Source organism: Leuciscus leuciscus (genome assembly GCF_965113295.1).
Source record: "Leuciscus leuciscus genome assembly, chromosome: 7".
Taxonomy (NCBI): domain Eukaryota; kingdom Metazoa; phylum Chordata; class Actinopteri; order Cypriniformes; family Leuciscidae; genus Leuciscus; species Leuciscus leuciscus.
Genome location: NC_138731.1, coordinates 24,263,421 through 24,280,904, shown reverse-complemented (window position 1 = coordinate 24,280,904; position 17,484 = coordinate 24,263,421). Strand labels below are relative to the sequence as shown.

The following is a 17,484-nucleotide window of genomic DNA, read 5'->3' as shown; positions in this document are numbered from 1 at the left end:
TTTTCATTCAGTCACAATTATGAATGTATTTCTCATAATGTTGACTGTATATCTCACAATTTCTCATAAGTGCAACTTAATTTCTGACAACTGCAACCTTATTTTTCATAATTGCGACTTTCTCATAATACCAACTTTTGTTTCTCATTTCATTTGTTTGAAATGATCAATCTCTTTAAGAATAGCACAACTTTTAATGATTCCAAAGCTGTGTGAAGCATTCAATAATTTCTTGACCCGCACATGTTCAACGGCAATAATGATATCAGTTCCTGTTTGTGTGTGTTGTGCATGTGGGATCGACTACAGATGGTTACGCCTCATGCATATGCTGGTACACACTACCTCTCAGTGTGACTGCTACACATCAGATGAACTGCTTGATGAGTGAAAGGCGAGGAGATTTCAGCTGCAGCCATGGCCCGGTGCGTACTACTGATTTCATATGCTGTCCAGATCTGTGAGCTGGAGTCAGTGCCCATGGAGCAGAGGGAGGGCTATTATTCATCGATGTGGTATTTATGAGAGGAAGTAAAAGGTCTTTGATAGAGAAACTCTTCTCTGTTCCTCTCTACCACATATACTCGTGTTCCTGGAACCCTAAACTCTCCTTTGCTCCCACCCAGTATCTGCATATCTCTAGTGTCCAGCTTTTTCCCATTCACTCCACATTGTGTGAAATGTGATAGAGAGATTGGGTAATAATAGGTGTGCATATGTTTAGGAAAAAGATCAACTGACTTACTGATCTGTGCACGTGCCAGAATTGTTGAGTCTGGTACCAACACTGATGAGAGTCTGGTGTTGTAGCTCAGGAGTCTGGACTGCTGGTATTCTTCTGGCTTTCCTGTCAGAACAGAAACAGGAAAAACTCAAGGGCTCATAATCAATGCACACTATTTATTTGATACTTTTAGAGCATGAGAGATTCAAACAGAAATAGCGAAAGAGGAGCATAGATAAGAGATTTATTTGCACACTGAGCTCAAATTCCAAATGCCATTTTTATGCACATGGAGGGCTCTGCAGGATTTGGCTGGCATATAGTTATTTATGACCTTAGCTGTCATTTTAAATTGCTAGGTTGCTTTAATGCAACCAAAATAATTCTGGTTTCAAAGAAAAAGTTCTAAATATGCGTAACTTACTGTATATATTTTCATTTTTGTCCCAAGGAGAGACAGAAGACTATAGGACAATATTTTAGCTATATAAATTTTGCTGCTGTTATTGAAATAAATAATATTCTGATTCAAAATATATCAGCAGTGACCTTAGGCTTTGTAGGGTTCTCCAAACGGCTCCATATGAGACAGTAATACCCTGATGTCTTAAGGATGAGTACAGCATAATGGAGCTACCTTTTTAACAGAATTCACCCTTACAAAATAATATATGATGGATGAATATACGCAATAAACATGCCTGTTTACAGTCAGCTCTGCTTTCCCACAAAGTTTATTCTTACTAGACAGCTTAAGTTTAGAAAGACCAGCAGGTCTCAGCGGTGATAACTGCATCGCTCCATGTGTCTCATCATCCGTGCCCAACTGATCGCTTTATGGTAAACCTCGCAAACCCATCACCCTGCCTGGACAGTAAAATCATACTGTGCCTTTTATCTGTTTTAAACCCTCTAAATAAAGAAATGAACGCAGCAACTGTGGCTCAGCTCCACATCTGTGTGGCAGATTGGGCAGAGCAAAAAGGTGCTGTGAAGTAGATGGACAGCAGTCTGTCCAGCATGTGTGCACTGCAGGCTTTGTGATCAAATTACAATTGCTTTGCCCAACAATAAAAGGCATATTGAACTCAATTTTCCTTTCCATATATGATTTTTTTTTCTTACTATGTGATTTATGTCTAGCAGAAAGACTGATGCCAAGTGTAATTTCTGAGCTCATAGCTCTACCAAAATAAATGGTCTCACATCTTTCGCTGACATCTTCTGAACATCATCGATGTACTGTGCGCTAACCTGTCTTTGGTTTGCTGACAGCTGACAGGGGGGAGGATTCATTTTGGATACATCACATTGTTATTTTACCAACCCAACTAATTACTCATCCGGGCTTTCCAATAGGTTGCACCTATTGCTTCTCAAGAGCGGCTTCAACTTTGATAAAGTATGCAAACATAGTGCGGTCGTCACTACAGGAAGCAGAAAGTGTCCGATTTAATGTCTCCATTTTCAGCTACTCCCTGACTGCAAGTGACAACGCTCGTCGATCAGTTACATCCAGCCAAAGTCGAACGCACCTAATTTCCATCTTACTAGCTGTAATTACGAGCTCTACGAGGACGTGAACGCTTTTTAGGCTACAAGTTGAAATCATGTAATTTTACGACATGGCGTGAATGCACCTTTTGGGGTCCAATAAAGAGAAACCTTGAGTGACCATCCACAAACACACACAGTCACAGTTATACATAAATTGGCTTAACAAATAGCTTGTTTCTGAGGCTACTTGGAGTCTGTCATTTTTCCTCAAGTGTGGTTTAAAGGCACAGTATGCAAGTTTCGCCGCTAGAGGTTGCACAATAACTAAGGCATAGCTGGATGACACCGTGATAGCCGATGGAAAGCAATCTGATAGGTATTAAAGTTTTATTAACGTTACTGTGGTATGGAGCCAGAAAGGGCTGAGAGCCTAGGACATTTTACGTTGCTGGTTTTATTATGCTTCTGCCGCAGTCGGCCGCTGCTGCTCCTTTCGTTATTTCATTCTAATAAAACAGCCGTAAATGCTGCAAATTACTACTCACAGGTCACTTTATTTGATGTATTAAAATTGTTGGGCATGTGGTTTACTTGGTCAAAACAATCAAAGCCTGTTTCACAGACAAGGCTTAAGTCTAGTCCCAGACTAAAATGAATGTTTGAGCTGTTTTAACAAAGCAACTTGCACTGACATATCTTAAAATATTTCAGTGCCATTGTTTTGTCTCAAGATGCACACCAGTAATGTTTTTCTATTCTAAGGCACATTTATAAAATCTACTTAAATGTCCTAATTGAACTTATGCCTAATCCTGGCTAAATCTAAGCCCTGTCTGTGAAACCAGGCCATTGTATGGTGGAGAAAATGCTGTATTACTGTTACTACAAATAAAGCTTGTTATGATTAGGCTAGTGTTGTCTCTGAGGCATGGCACACACGTTACTCACGGTAAATCAAGAAAACAAGAGATTCAAACAATAAGACTAACCATGTTGAGCTATATAACAATTATTCATTTTCTGTTGATAAAAGTATCCAAACAATTGCTTACCTAATAAAACTTATAATTTATAAAAGCGTTTTTGGTTTCTACGGAAACCAATGGAAATCGAGGGTAATCCAGATTTTTTTGTGTGGCTAGAATTCACCTATATGTCTACAAATACCTGGCTTTCTCACAGTTGTTTCTGCATATTCAACTGGGCCAGGAGAATTAAGAGATTAAGTTTAATATTGTTAGGTTCAGGATTAAGTACGATGTGTGTTACATATTTTTTACCTTTGCATTTACCATATATGGTTGCAACCTCCAGATGCCTTTACATATCTTTTATATGTCATTTGACAATAACAAAATAATTTTCCCAGCCTACCTTATGGCTCTACAAAAGGATGACAAATGAACAGGTTTGCATGTAATTTAAGACAGAAGAAACAGCAGCATGACACCCCTATCTTCTCTACTGTCCCCTGTCTAGGTCAGAGAGATTGGACTTGGCATCTCACACCCTAGGAGCTCCAGGGGAGGTGGCCTAACCCCGGGGCGGTCCCGACCAGCCATTCAGGGTGAGGGATCGCAGTGGAAAGGAGACCTGGCAGCCCCACTTCCTCTTGGCCCGCAAGAGGCCCTAATTAGCGCCACTTTTCCCATTCAGAACATACTGCTCTTCTCCATTATCAGTACAGGTATCTGAATGAAATATTATTCAAACAAAAGTAGCCTACTACTTTTTTTGCTGTTTTATATGCTCCATCCTCTCAAATATTTAATTTGATAATTAAATACTCAAATACTCCATTTATAGATAAATGGGTCTAATGTCCTAGACACACAGTTTTAAAAATCTACTCTACAATCCTCACTACTCACATCTGATAGGTAAGTTGAGGACAGAGAAAGAAATATCAATACCAGATGATGAGAAAGAGGGAGGGAAATACAAAGAACAAGAGAGAAGGAATGATGTGAAAGAGGATATGACAGACTATGAAATACCCCTCCCCCTCAAAGGAAGATGTTTGTTTTAATGATGACAGGAGCAGGTGTTTGTCTACTACCATCCATCATTTCTTATCTCTCCTCAGCAATCTCTGTTTTGTGTCAGCATGTCTGCAGGATCTCCGGATCCTCTCTGGTTTTCGTGTGTAGGGACTATAACAAGCATGCCATGATAAGGAAGTACTGCCTTAATTACTAGCCAAAGCACTGAAAATGCACAGCAAATTAACCAATTTTACTAAACAGAAAGTGTTTGCAGCTAAAGGACATCATTATATGCATCCTTTTCTACTGAGACAAATTCAAAATGTTGTGTATTCTGATAAAAAAACATAAAAAAAAAAACTATATATACCCTACTGTTCAAAAGTTAGGAGTGAGTACATTTTTGTTTTTGAAAGGCATCTCTTATGGTCACCAATATTATTTACTTGATTTAAAATACAGTAAAACTGTAAAATTGTGAAATATCAGTACCATATAAAATAAGCGGTTTCTATTTTATTATCACCTATTTTAAAATGTAATCTATTCTTGTAATGGCAAAGCAGAATTTTCAGCATCATTACTCCAGTCTCAATGTCACATGATCCTTCAGATCACTCTAATGTGCTGATTTGCTGCTCAATAATTTTTTTTTTATCATTATCAATGTTGAAAACATAGGTGTGTGTATTTTGTTAAAGCTACAAAATGTAATTTATTTATTTTTTTTACATATATAGAGGTTTTGTCGCTAACCTCTTACAATAACAAAGGCGTATGTTGATGACGCATTTAGCAGAATTATGGAACTTGCCCAAGGATCTAATAATGTTTATGGATGAGTGAAAACATTGATGTTTTTAACATGATTGTGGTATGAAGCAGGGCGCGACTGCTAATGAGAGACAGATATCAGCGCCACACGCGAGTCCCGCGGATATAAAGGAATGAGGACATTTCATTCTACCGAACTAACTTACCCGCAAGTGCTGAATTACTACTCACACAGGTCAGTTTATTAGACAAATGAAACTTGTGAGGTGACGCAGCGCTGTTTCACTTGGTCTACACACTATCATACTAAAAACTGCAGTTGAGTGTGTTGAAAGTTATAATGTTATTCTATGTGTTAGTTTAGACTAGCAGTAAGCCAGATCAACATTAGAATAACATACTGATCATATTCTAATATTTCATCATTTTGAGCTATATAACATTGATTAGTTTAATGTACATTTGCGCGTCTCTGTCAAGTCGAAGTTTGTCACGGACGTGGAGCTCTCGGCATCTCAAAAACGTCACGCTGATATTGATCCTCGTTTTAGTTCTCCTTTTGTCCCAAAGTCTGCATGCCATGATCCATAACGTTTGAACGAAACGACAACAGCGTGAGCGTGCCGCTAGATGTAACGCAGTTGTCCACGTCTGTCGCCATGGTTACTATGGCAGTACGAGCGGAAACCAGGTATTACGCGGATATTATGTCATTGACAGGTGACAAGTGGGACAGGGCGACAGGGACGAGCCATTATTTAAAATGGGAATTTCTCTGAATTTAAAAATCTTTGTGAACTTTTGGGATATTTTAAGTACACAACTGCAGGAAATATATCACACTGTGCAAGTTTTTTTGGATTTTTGGATATTTTATTACAAAAATCTTATATTGTAGCTTTAACCTCATAAAAAGAAAAAAAGGATTGATCCCAAATACAAAGTATTGTGTTCCATGTGTAGGCTATTTTAGAGCCAAATTTGAAAGTTATAATTTGAGAAGTGTTTCAGAGAGGACATTTGTTCGCTTCCGTCTCTGTTGTGTGACCACTCATCACTCTTGACTTCATAATGAGTACGTTTATCTGCACAGAGAGGGTAAAGAACTAGATAAAAACAGAGGCCAAGGGATGGAGAATCTGTTATTTTGTGACACTGACAGGAGACGAGGATTTCTGGAGGGAATCTAAATGGGAAAAGCAGTCTGAACAGTAGATAAAGTGAGCCCACTGTAAACTCACTTTCATGGCTGCTGTCAGTCTGTGGGCCAGACCACTTCAACCAGTCCTTACTTTGAACACATGGACTGCTGCTTCATCAGAATATGACTGGAAGAGCAAAGGAAGAGTATTGCATTTGTCGAAAAATAAGCTCGATGAGACCAGTTACCATTTTTACAGAGCTGGAGCGGGACCTCATGTTTGTGCCTCAAGCAACTCGTGTACGATTCTGACCAAGACTGCGAGTTTGATGGAGTAGCGTCTCTTTACTCTTCGTCCCCCTCCCCCATCAAACTAGATTTTTCAAATATGATAAATACTGTGGCCAGATCCCACCCCTTCACTGCGCTCTCATAGCAAAAAGACTCACCCCCAAAAAGTCTGGATTCAATTTTTGAAAAATGGAGAGCTTGTGAAAAAGGGGGCGAAACACTCTTGTCTTGTAAATCCATTATTGTTCAGGCTATACTCCAAATCCTGATTTAATATACTTGTTTGTTTAGGATATACTCTCAATCCGCCACTACATAATCCCATTCACGGACTAAGTTTAGCAGCACAAATAAATATGGTAATGGATCCCCTCACATATCGGTAGAGAGGCAGTTACGGCACCAAGGCCCAATCTTTTCCAGATGGCATCGATAGATCACATTATTTACATGCTGAGTATTCGGTTTCCAAGGCAACGCTGGTCACTCTCGCGCGCGCCTCCGCAATGCGCAGCCTGTTTTCTGCCTTGCGGGTCCTGATTGCTCAGGAATGAAGATCGTTTTCATTAGGATGCTGATGCACAGATGTAGTGGCCCATAAATGCACCTTCTCTGTGCTGTCTTTGCATTTCCTATGATATCTGATACCCTCATTCAGCGTACATTACAGGCTAATCATGTCTATCATTTCCATTAGCGCAGTGCGCTGTCGGCTCATTCACCCGTGCAATGCGGTCTAGATGAGCTTCATTATACCAGTGCTCTTACGGCTAATTAACTTAGAGCAAGATCCTCTGTGTTTGGTCTGTATTGAATGACTGATTACAGTCTCTCTCCACTAGATGGTGACCTATGATCACGCAACTGACCCACGACCTCCGAGCTGTGAGGAAGAGTTTGTTTACCATTGGTTGTAAGGTGGTTAAGAAGGTGGTTTAGAATAAAAAAAAACACTGGTGTGGGCTGTGAAATAAAGTTCATAATGTAGGCTATTAGGCTTTAAACAATGCTATCTCTGCACAAAAACATATACGAAACCCATAGGCTATATTTGTGTTGCTTTTGTTTTTTAAGTTTATATCTTCTTGAAGAAAAGAAAACAGACCTGTGGAGCTTAACTTCATACATGAAAGTTCAAAGATTCTTAGTGGATTATAATTGTGCATTTGATTTTTTACTAGAATAACTAGTTGAATACTAGTTCCTTTTTCATTTAAAATATATTTTTTATTTTATTAATTACACTATTTTTCATTATTAAAAAAAAAAGTTTCAGTTTTAATCTCTATTTAATTTAAAATTACATTTCCTTAGTAGCCTAAATCTGTACACTGTGCCATTTTTTAAATACACTGGAACAGTCCCCATCTGGTAATTTACATGATGGTCTATAATTTTATACAAATCACATAATAAACCATGTGTACAATCTAAGTTTTTATTTAAAAAATATTTTGTCCTGTAAATCCTTTATATTTTCCCTCAGGATGGTGATCATGTATGATGGTGCTGTTACCGCTTACGTTGTCTCAACCGATCTGAATGTTCCAAGGCATTTTTTATTTATATTACCTTCCCTATTACTACTCAGCATGCTTCCTAATGCTGGGAAGTATTAGTGTCCAAGAAAGAAACTACAAATGTGTCAGATATTTTAACACTTTGAAAGTTTGTTCTTAAGACCACAGTAGCTCATGCCTTTATTTTTTAAGACTCACACCTATTTAACCTTCATGTAAAATGCAGGACTTGGACAAGCAGCTAGAAATGTTTAAAAGTTGAATACACATAGTGATTTCATTAATGGGGAAAAATATACATATTCAGATTGGCACGGAAATGTTGGCCTCATATTTTCAGTTAATGGTCTGAGCTATCATAACCAGCAGGTTCTGGGCACAAGCTCACATGATCTTTAAACAAAATTAAAAACCAGCTGTAAAAATGTGCAGGTAATACAAAATTGTTTGGAAATGTAAATTCAGTTTTTATGCTTTAAGATTTACATTTTGCAGTAATAATTGCAGCATAGAAAGCTTGTTGACTAGCACACTGCAAGTCTTTCTCAGGTATGAATGGGATAATGTCTCTCTTCTATATATTTTTTTCCAAAAATATTATTATTAATCTTGTTTATGGAAACTTTATTTTATGTATTAGGCCTGTCACTCCAAAGAAAACCATGTATGTTATGTATTTTATATTAATAGTAGATACACCAGCAATAAACCAAAATATCTGGTATAGTACTTCTTTCAAATATATATGTATCATCATTATAGTGAAATGTAAAAATGAACACATATAGAAGCTATACTAGAAAATGAATGGTGCTGTTATATTTGTCACTGCTTGTCAAATGACTATTTACTTATCCATCTGAGATGTTTATGGGTTCTATTAAATTAGTGTTAATCTTTGGACAGCCGTCTTTAGGATATGAAAAAAGATTCCAGCTGTGGTGGGTACGGCTGGCTTTCTCCCCACTTAATTGTTCAGAAAAGCAGCAGTAAACCAGCCAGCAGATCCTGCTTTTTCTCAGAGCCACATATTGTGCATTTTAATTATGTTTCTAATTACATGCAAACGATAAAAGAGGTTTTTGTCGTCGCCTTGTGTCTCATTGAACCAGCTAATTTTCTTGAGAGTCAAGAGTCATGAACCTAAAGAATATTGGTGCTTCTATTTTGGGCTCAGTGATTTTGTGTCGCCTGCAGTCATGGCATTTCCTGTACATTTGGAATTATGACAGTACAGCAGCAAATTATAATGTGGACAATGTCTTCTCTGAATTTCAGCAGCCAGTTGTCACCACAATGTGGATGGCTGCTACAGTATATCTGTTTCCTTGATTTTGTTCACACATGGGCTGTACAATGTAAATCCTCCTTAAACTGAGACATACTGTACCATTTAACTATCTCTGTACCTTCTTCTAAAAGATGCCATGGTCTCCCCCCACTTAACAACAACAGCAGCTTTGTGTTTCCCGTGAAGAATGTAAAGAGATTACGCTGAAATAAGATGCAAATAGAAATTACAGGGTTTGCTGCATAGAGTTGGTTCCAGGCCTGTGACTTCAATGTAAAGTGATACCCTTTACATACTCTGAAGAGTAGTCTGCTGACAGCAGCAGGGCCTAAAAAGGGCGCACACACACACACACACACACACACACACACACACACACACACACACACACACACACACACACACACACACACACACACACACACACACACACACACACACACACACACACACACACACACACACACACACACACACACACACACACACACACACATGGGTGCATGCTTTATAATGTACTGCTTACAGCAGTGTGTGTGTGTGTGTGTGTGTGTGTGTGTGTGTGTGTGTGTGTGTGTGTGAGAGAGAAAGAGAAAGTAGATTCAGAAGAGGGGGCACATTTGTAATGATGCACTGTGGTGAAACCAGGCTATCTGGATATAATCAGAGTCCTGTTCCAATGTTACAGTGCCTCCTTTCCTCTGTCTGTCTTTCTCCTCCCTTCTTTCTCTTATTCCACAGCAGTAACACCTATAATGACAGCTGTTGCTCCTTTCCTTTTAAAGTCGGCATGAAATGGAATCTGCAAGCCTTTTCTTCCCTATTGTGAAGTATATCTGAGTGAAACAGCTTCTCGAACAAGAAATAATGTCGGACGGGACTTGATTTTGTCCATTGGGAATTGACTGGATCAATGGATGGTTGTAGTTGTTATTGCTGTGATGTCATGCGAGTGACAGGTTGTCCCGCCCTCACGCCAGTAAACACATCATCAGAGAAGAGATGTCATTGCAAAAAGGAGGGGAAGTTATTTTGATTTAAGGTTATAAGGGCACATTCATATATATATATATATATATTTTTTTTTTTAAACAGTGATGTGCATGAATAGATCACAATAAATACTGCAATATTCCATAGAAATCAAGAAATATCCATTTTCATTTCATAGTGACTTTAAACATACCTTTTATCATCTTATAAAATATTACATTTGCATTTTTTCCTCATTTTCCTTACTTTTAGAATATAATATTTTATACCCACAGTGAATTGTGCAGCTATGCAACATACATGAGAAAGTATGTGATATGTAATGTACAAAAACAATACACCATGCATGAAACAAGTGCTGTGATACTGAATAGTCTGAAGTTCAGACTTCGGCATGATTGTATGATATTGTATTTGACTTCATGACTGTACATATAGCTATAATTGGATTCCTCACAAAAGAAGGAAACCCAACTTCTGGATTTTGATGTGTAACTGAGCAGTGGTAGTCTATCAGTCATCGGTTTGGTATGCGTGAAGTGTGATGGGGCTATTAGCAATGCCTAATGTAATGATGCCTGAACCAATAAATGATTTAATCATCAAAGAGCTGTATGCATGGCCAAAATAAACCAAATCTCGCTGGTCTATCCAGAATCTGCCACCAGTTCATGCTGCTGAGTCAGGAAGTGCAAGAACTAGTTAACCCATCAGGTTATGTGTGAAAGAAAGAAAGAAAGAAAGAAAGAAAGAAAGAAAGAAAGAAAGAAAGAAAGAAAGAAAGAAAGAAAGAAAGAAAGAAAAAGAATAAAAGAAAGAATGAAAAAAAGAAAGAAAGAAAGAAAGAATAAAAGAAAGAATGAAAAAAAGAAAGAAAGAAAGAAAGAAAGAATAAAAGAAAGAAAGAATAAAAGAAAGAAAGAAAGAAAGAAAGAATAAAAGAAAGAATGAAAAAAAGAAAGAATGAAAAAAAGAAAGAATAAAAGAAAGAAAGAATAAAAGAAAGAAAGAAAGAAAGAAAGAATAAAAGAAAGAATGAAAAAAAGAAAGAATGAAAAAAAGAAAGAATAAAAGAAAGAATGAAAGAAAGAAAGAAATGAATAAAAGAAAGAATGAAAGAAAGAATAAAAGAAAGAATGAAAAAAGAAAGAATAAAAGAAAGAATGAAAGAAAGAATAAAAGAAAGAATGAAAGAAAGAAAGAAAGAAAGAAAGAAAGAAAGAAAGAAAGAAAGAAAAAAAGAAAGAAAGAATAAAAGAATGAAAAAAAGAAAGAATAAAAGAAAGAATGAAAAAAAGAAAGAATAAAAGAAAGAAAGAAAGAATCACTGTCTAAAGCAATTGTTTTCCTACATCCTGAATCTATCACGGAGAAGAAAAAAAATCTGAAAAAACATGGTTTTGGAATAACAGGGTAATTTTGGATATGCTAGAGTGAAATTTCCATTTAAATGAGTGGGGTTTTTTTTTTTTTTCACATAAAAAGGAGACCATGATAATAATGTCCATCCACTTATAACCAGTGTTTTCTGTGGTCAAATTAGGAAAAGTCTAATTTTTCCAGTATCAGCGCTCTAAACATCATTATGGATTCAGAGGACTGGAAATCATTATTCCAATAATTAACATGCAATCATCAAACCAAAAAAATTATGTAAAAGACGTATGAAAGTAAAAAGAATAAAAGAAAATGAAAAATGCAGCTTGTCAATTTATTGACTGTGACATCTAATCAAAAGCATGCAATTTTCTTTCTTTGCGATCTCCGTCATGGCAGCCACCTGATATCTTCTGATGTGCGCAACTTGTCTTGATATGGTCAAAGTTTAAAAGTCTTTTTCATTACCTTAATACACTTAGAAGTATAAATAAAAATGTAAAATGTACACTAACATTCAAATGTTTGGGATCAGTAAGATTTTTTTAAAGAAATTAATATTTCATGCAAGGACCCATTAAATTGATCAAAAAAGACATTAAAGACAATTATAATCAGAATCCTGCAAAACGTGTATCAGTTTTTGTAAAAAAATATTAAGCAGCACGACTGTTTTTAACATTAATAATAATAAGAAATGTTTCTTGAGCACCAAATCAGCAAATGAGAATTATTTCTAAAGGACCACTTAGAAACTATTTTAATAATATTTCACAATATTACTGTTTGTATTTTTGATCAAATATTTGCAGCCTTGGTGAGCCAATTTTTAAAACAATAAAAATCTTACAGACCCCAAACCTTTGAACAGTATAGTGTAAGATGTTCAGTTGTGTGTGCGAGTCTCTACTGGCTGAGATCAAAATGCTCCTGAATTATATGTAGTTTAGCTTCTCCGAGCACATGACCTTAAACATGATCTTTAACCCCACTCGTGCTCTACTGTATGATAGCGGGAGAGTGAAGACAGCAGATGGGAGTGAGAGAGCAGGGACCCTTTCTCCACCCCTGTCACTCCTTCCCTCCTGTTCTGTCAGCGCTAAAACAGAGAAGGAGACAAGGTGCTGAAACACATCCCTCCTGAGGGACGACCCCCTCCCACCTCAGCACCACACAGACACACACGGCTGGCTGCTTGAAAACAGTCACGCATTTGCCTCTGACAGGCAGGAGGACCACAGCACATGTTCCCCACAGCTGAGAGGGACGTCTGGTGGCCTGAGCTCGCCGTGAAGCCTCGGGTCTCAGCGAACGGAGCAGAAGTGTGCCGTTCTCAAGCAGAACACTGAAAGAGATAACTCCGCTATAGCCCACCCAAAGTCCGGCCCTGTCTGCTTGGACTACTGTGTCTTTCGGTGCTGCAGGCTAGTCAGACCTAGCTGTAATGGAAACCAGACTCTCCTCTCAGGAGCAAACATTGCTTTACACAAAATACTTCTCACCAGCTGTTTATTTTCCTTAACGGACCGAAGTAGGAGGGGAAAAAATAATTAAAATACGTGGAAATTTCCAAAGGCGCTCTTTAGAACTTTTAAATTAAATGGAACTGTTCATTCGAGTAGCCAAGTCATCCATCTAGCTATCCATCTTCTCATCAATCCATCTATCCATCCATCGACTTGGGTGGCAGGCGCCCCGTGGGCTGCAGTGTCAGAGGGGAAGGCCTGTCTGTCAGTGTCAGGATGCTGGCGAGTCAGGGAGCTGTTGATGCAGGCTGAGGTCCCTGCACTCCCCAGGCCCGTGCCCTCCTAGCCCTGCCCCGTGGTGGGCCATGGCCCCCTGCCTCTATATATTATCACAGGTGGGCTGTTGGTTACAGTCACCCTGCCCATTCTCTCCACAGCACATCAGGGGCGGTCAATAGGCCCTGGTTCTATTACTTGAAACTTGGCCAGGATTTTTAGAACAGATCCATGAGGGTGGTTGGGCAGATAGATCTGCGGTGAGGAGATGAACAATTAGTGATCGGGGAGGGCGATGAAAGAGGTCGACATTCACGCAGCAGACGGGCAGCCTTTCAGCAAGCAGCTGATAGAAGGGTTATGTGTCAGAATAGAATTCGATTTTAAATTCCTGAATTTGAATTGAGGAAGCCAACATGAGGCAGATTTGCAATTTGAATTTGGACATAAGAAAGCACAATTACAATAGGTTGAAATTTGACGAAATTGACAAGAAAAGCAAAAGCCAACTTTGAACGTTGGCATGAGAAATCCTTGATTTGAATTTTGCTTTTTTTTTTTTTGTATTTTGAAGATTTGAAAGGTTTATGGGCCTTATAGCAATAAATATTTCTTTTTTTTTTTAAGTTGGCATTAAATGACAATTCCCCCTATCTATTTTCTAAATGCAGCATGTTATTGATCTTATTGTGAACGATTGATCCATGTATGCGTTTCATACATGATTTTGTTTCTGAGCTCGTAATTTTTCATTAAAATGTCATAACTCAATCCTCTGGTAAAACCACAGACTTCCCTCTGGTGATGCATGTCAGACTTCTCCAATCATTTAGTCCACATGACCCTCTTCTTCTAAATCTATTACTAACAATCGACTGCAGGCTTGCATTAAGATATGCCACCATCAAAAATCAATGGATAGAATCAAGTCCAAGTTTTTTTTTAATAATCAGCTACACTCGGACGTATCACCATATAGAAGAAAAGATCTGAAGCTCCTTCCATTACATCACAACATTAATAAAGTAACTTTTTGGACCAGGGTGGAGAAATTAATTTCCAAGAATGTATTATATAGCTGTGTTGAATTGCAAGTTAATTTCTCTTCCTGTGATTCCAGTTCAACTTCTTGTTTGGCATAGCCAATTCATCCCAATTATTTACCAATAAAAAAAAGATTAAAAAAAAAGAAGGCCAGTTCTGAACTCTGGTTGAAAGCTCAACTGTCACACAAAAAAATCAGTTTTGTACCATTATTTAAATAAATGCATCAAAAGATAATTTTTGAATTAACCAAAAATACATCCATATTGAGCACATTAGTTTCTATTTTTAACCACACTCTATTGAAGTTAAATTTATTTGGATTTTCATTTGCTTAAACATATAAATAAACTAATATTCTTTCTGTAAAACAAAGGAACCTCAGTAAAGTTGGAGATGTTATTCATGGACCACACACACTCAAACACAGAGATTAGCCCCATATTATTTTCCTAAAGTCTATCACAGTAGGGTGCTGCCAGTTCTGTCTCTGCATCCACCCTCTCTCTTTCTGTCTCTCCATCCCTTTCTTTCTGTCACACATACTCAAACACACACAACATGTCAACTGTAAGCATTAGTGGTTTTTCCAAGCACCACAAACATTTTATTTTGCTGCAGCTCATTAAATTAAGAAATGAAGTGGGGGGCTAAGATATTGTAGTAAAACCACCTTTTCGGGGAACAGCAAGAGAAATATCATCATCATTAGGCTATCATATGATAAATTCCTCTTCAGAAATGCGCTGAACAAGGCAATGCAACTGGGTGGCCAGGAAATAGATGCCAAAGGCACTAACAGCCAACAGAGAGAGCGGGAATCACAGAGCATGATGCAAACACAAAGTGAGGTTTTGGTATAGACACGCTGCTTGATCACGGCCTATGTGTTACAGTGCACAGTGCCGCAGGAGACGGTCTTGAATATAGAATATGTGTGTGAATACAACCAGATGCAAAGGTGAGAGAATCAGCAGCAGATGTGGTTGAAGGGAATACAGAAATACTGCAAAACACAGAACTGTTTGTCCCGTTAGAAAAACCAGCGGGTCGATAATTACATCAAATGAAATGCTAGAGTTGGACTTTAATACTTGCTGTATTTTAAAATTGTTACTGTAAGTATTTAGGCATAGAGTGTGCCTATAATAAACATTTACAATGTGAAGGAAGGATTAACTCGAAGGGTGGTTTTAATGGAATAGTTAACTCGGAAGATAAAATTATATCATCATTTATCTTCACTTTCTTTTGTTGTAGAATATGACAGTCTAAAATACAGACAAAAAATACTATGGAAATCAATGAGGCCCATCAACTGTTTGGTTACTGTCATTCTTCAAAATATCTTCTTTCGTGTTCAGCAGAAGAAATAAACTCATACAGGTTTGGAAAAAACATGAATGTGAGTAAATTATGACAGAATAAATGTTTTGGGGTGAACTAAGTAATTTTTTTCTTCTTTTCTAAATGGGTTAAATCTTCGTTCATGAGATTTTGTTGTGGTAAAGCGTTTTTGGAAGGGGACGCCATTTGTAGGCACGTTCCAAACAAAAGTGAACACCTGAATCTCTCTATAGCGAAGTATAGGCCTACTAACTGCCATTGACTAGTGCAAGGAAGTAATTTTATGGTCACGTGTGTATACATATAGATAGGCCTATTCATTATTATTTTTCTAATGTTTTTTTATGTCACAAGAAAATTTTTAATGGGGTGGCCAGTGGGGGCCAGTAAAAATCCTAGGCACACTAAAATGTATCACTGGAAAAAAGTGGTAACATGCATTTGTAATCCATATCTACTTTATCTAACCCACAAAATTAAATTAAATTCTTTGAATCAATTTGTTAGGCTGATATGCAGATTAAATTGCATTTTTGACTTGCATTAAACCTGTTGATAGATGTTCTTACATAAAGCACATTAAGGAATGAACCTCAGAAAAAACTCAGGTTTTTCATGGGATTGTAATACCTGTGTAAATACATTTATACTACTGATGCACTGAAATAAAAATTCAGGATGCACTCGGCAAAAACCGAAACCGGAAATGAAAATAGTTTATTTAAAAAAAATGTGGCTAATAATCAATTAATTAAATTGATTCAATAATTAACTCTCAAATAATACTGAGTTGTACAAAAAATTAAATGACACCTATGGCAGTTTTTATATCAACTTTTTAATAATATACTTATATTTTTACTAAATTTTTATTGGTGAAATATCAACATTTAAACAACAGCCCATAATAGCCTTATACTGAATTTGTAATCTTGTGTATATATTTATCAAAATGTTAGAGTTATTTTTTTCTAGTTAACCAATGGGTTATGGTCATTGATAGCTTTCCTGAGGTAGAAATGTGACATTAAGTAATATTGTTAAATTACTAGGCCTAGCTGTTTTATTGACGTTTTTCAGTTTGAACCACTGATTGAGCAATTACATGAGATGATACATTTCAGTAATTTGTACTGTATCTTTCAACATACTTCTGATGTTTATTCATGTTTATTTCGTGCTATAACTAGTAAAGAAGAAGATATGATAGGTGTTGACACGTGTCGCAACTGAGCGCCAAAACACATTGTTTGAATTTTAAACAGAATTTTAAAGCGGGCTATTCTTTCACATTAAAAGTAGCAAAGCTTACTGTGGTTTTTGGATGTCAACGTTATAATGTTTTGTTTTGTGAAGTTTTGTTCACACATCAACTGAAAACAGACTGATTTCCTAATTTGAGTTATTGGATAGATAGGCTAGTTAAACACTCTGGGATGACCCGATATTAAAACTACAAAATTAATCTCTTTTACAAGGGAAACAAACATGGTGTAAATTAATATATACAGGCTTACTTGTTCGTTTTGTCCGTTTCAAGTTCAAATTGATCCTCACACGAACACTGAAGTAACCGTCTTCATTGTGAGTGAGACACAAGTGCCCAGCTCCCTTCAAGTTCTCTGCCCTTCGGAGTGAGTATGGCATATAAATATATAGGCATTAACATGTTAGACGAATTCCTATATAGATATTCACATTGATTGGAATTCGCCGTCTCCCAATATTATCGCCGAGGTGGGATTTTCATGAGCAGTT

At 37.2% G+C, this 17,484-nt stretch overlaps 1 long non-coding RNA gene across 1 annotated transcript; it reads left to right on the top strand.

The window, feature by feature from the left end:
* The first annotated feature begins 305 nt into the window (after positions 1 to 305).
* LOC309503032 lies at positions 306 to 7,580 on the top strand. The gene is made up of 3 exons (XR_014207471.1): positions 306 to 425; positions 3,701 to 3,908; positions 7,255 to 7,580. It is a non-coding gene; the product is annotated as an uncharacterized lncRNA (long non-coding RNA).
* The last annotated feature ends 9,904 nt before the right edge of the window (positions 7,581 to 17,484 follow it).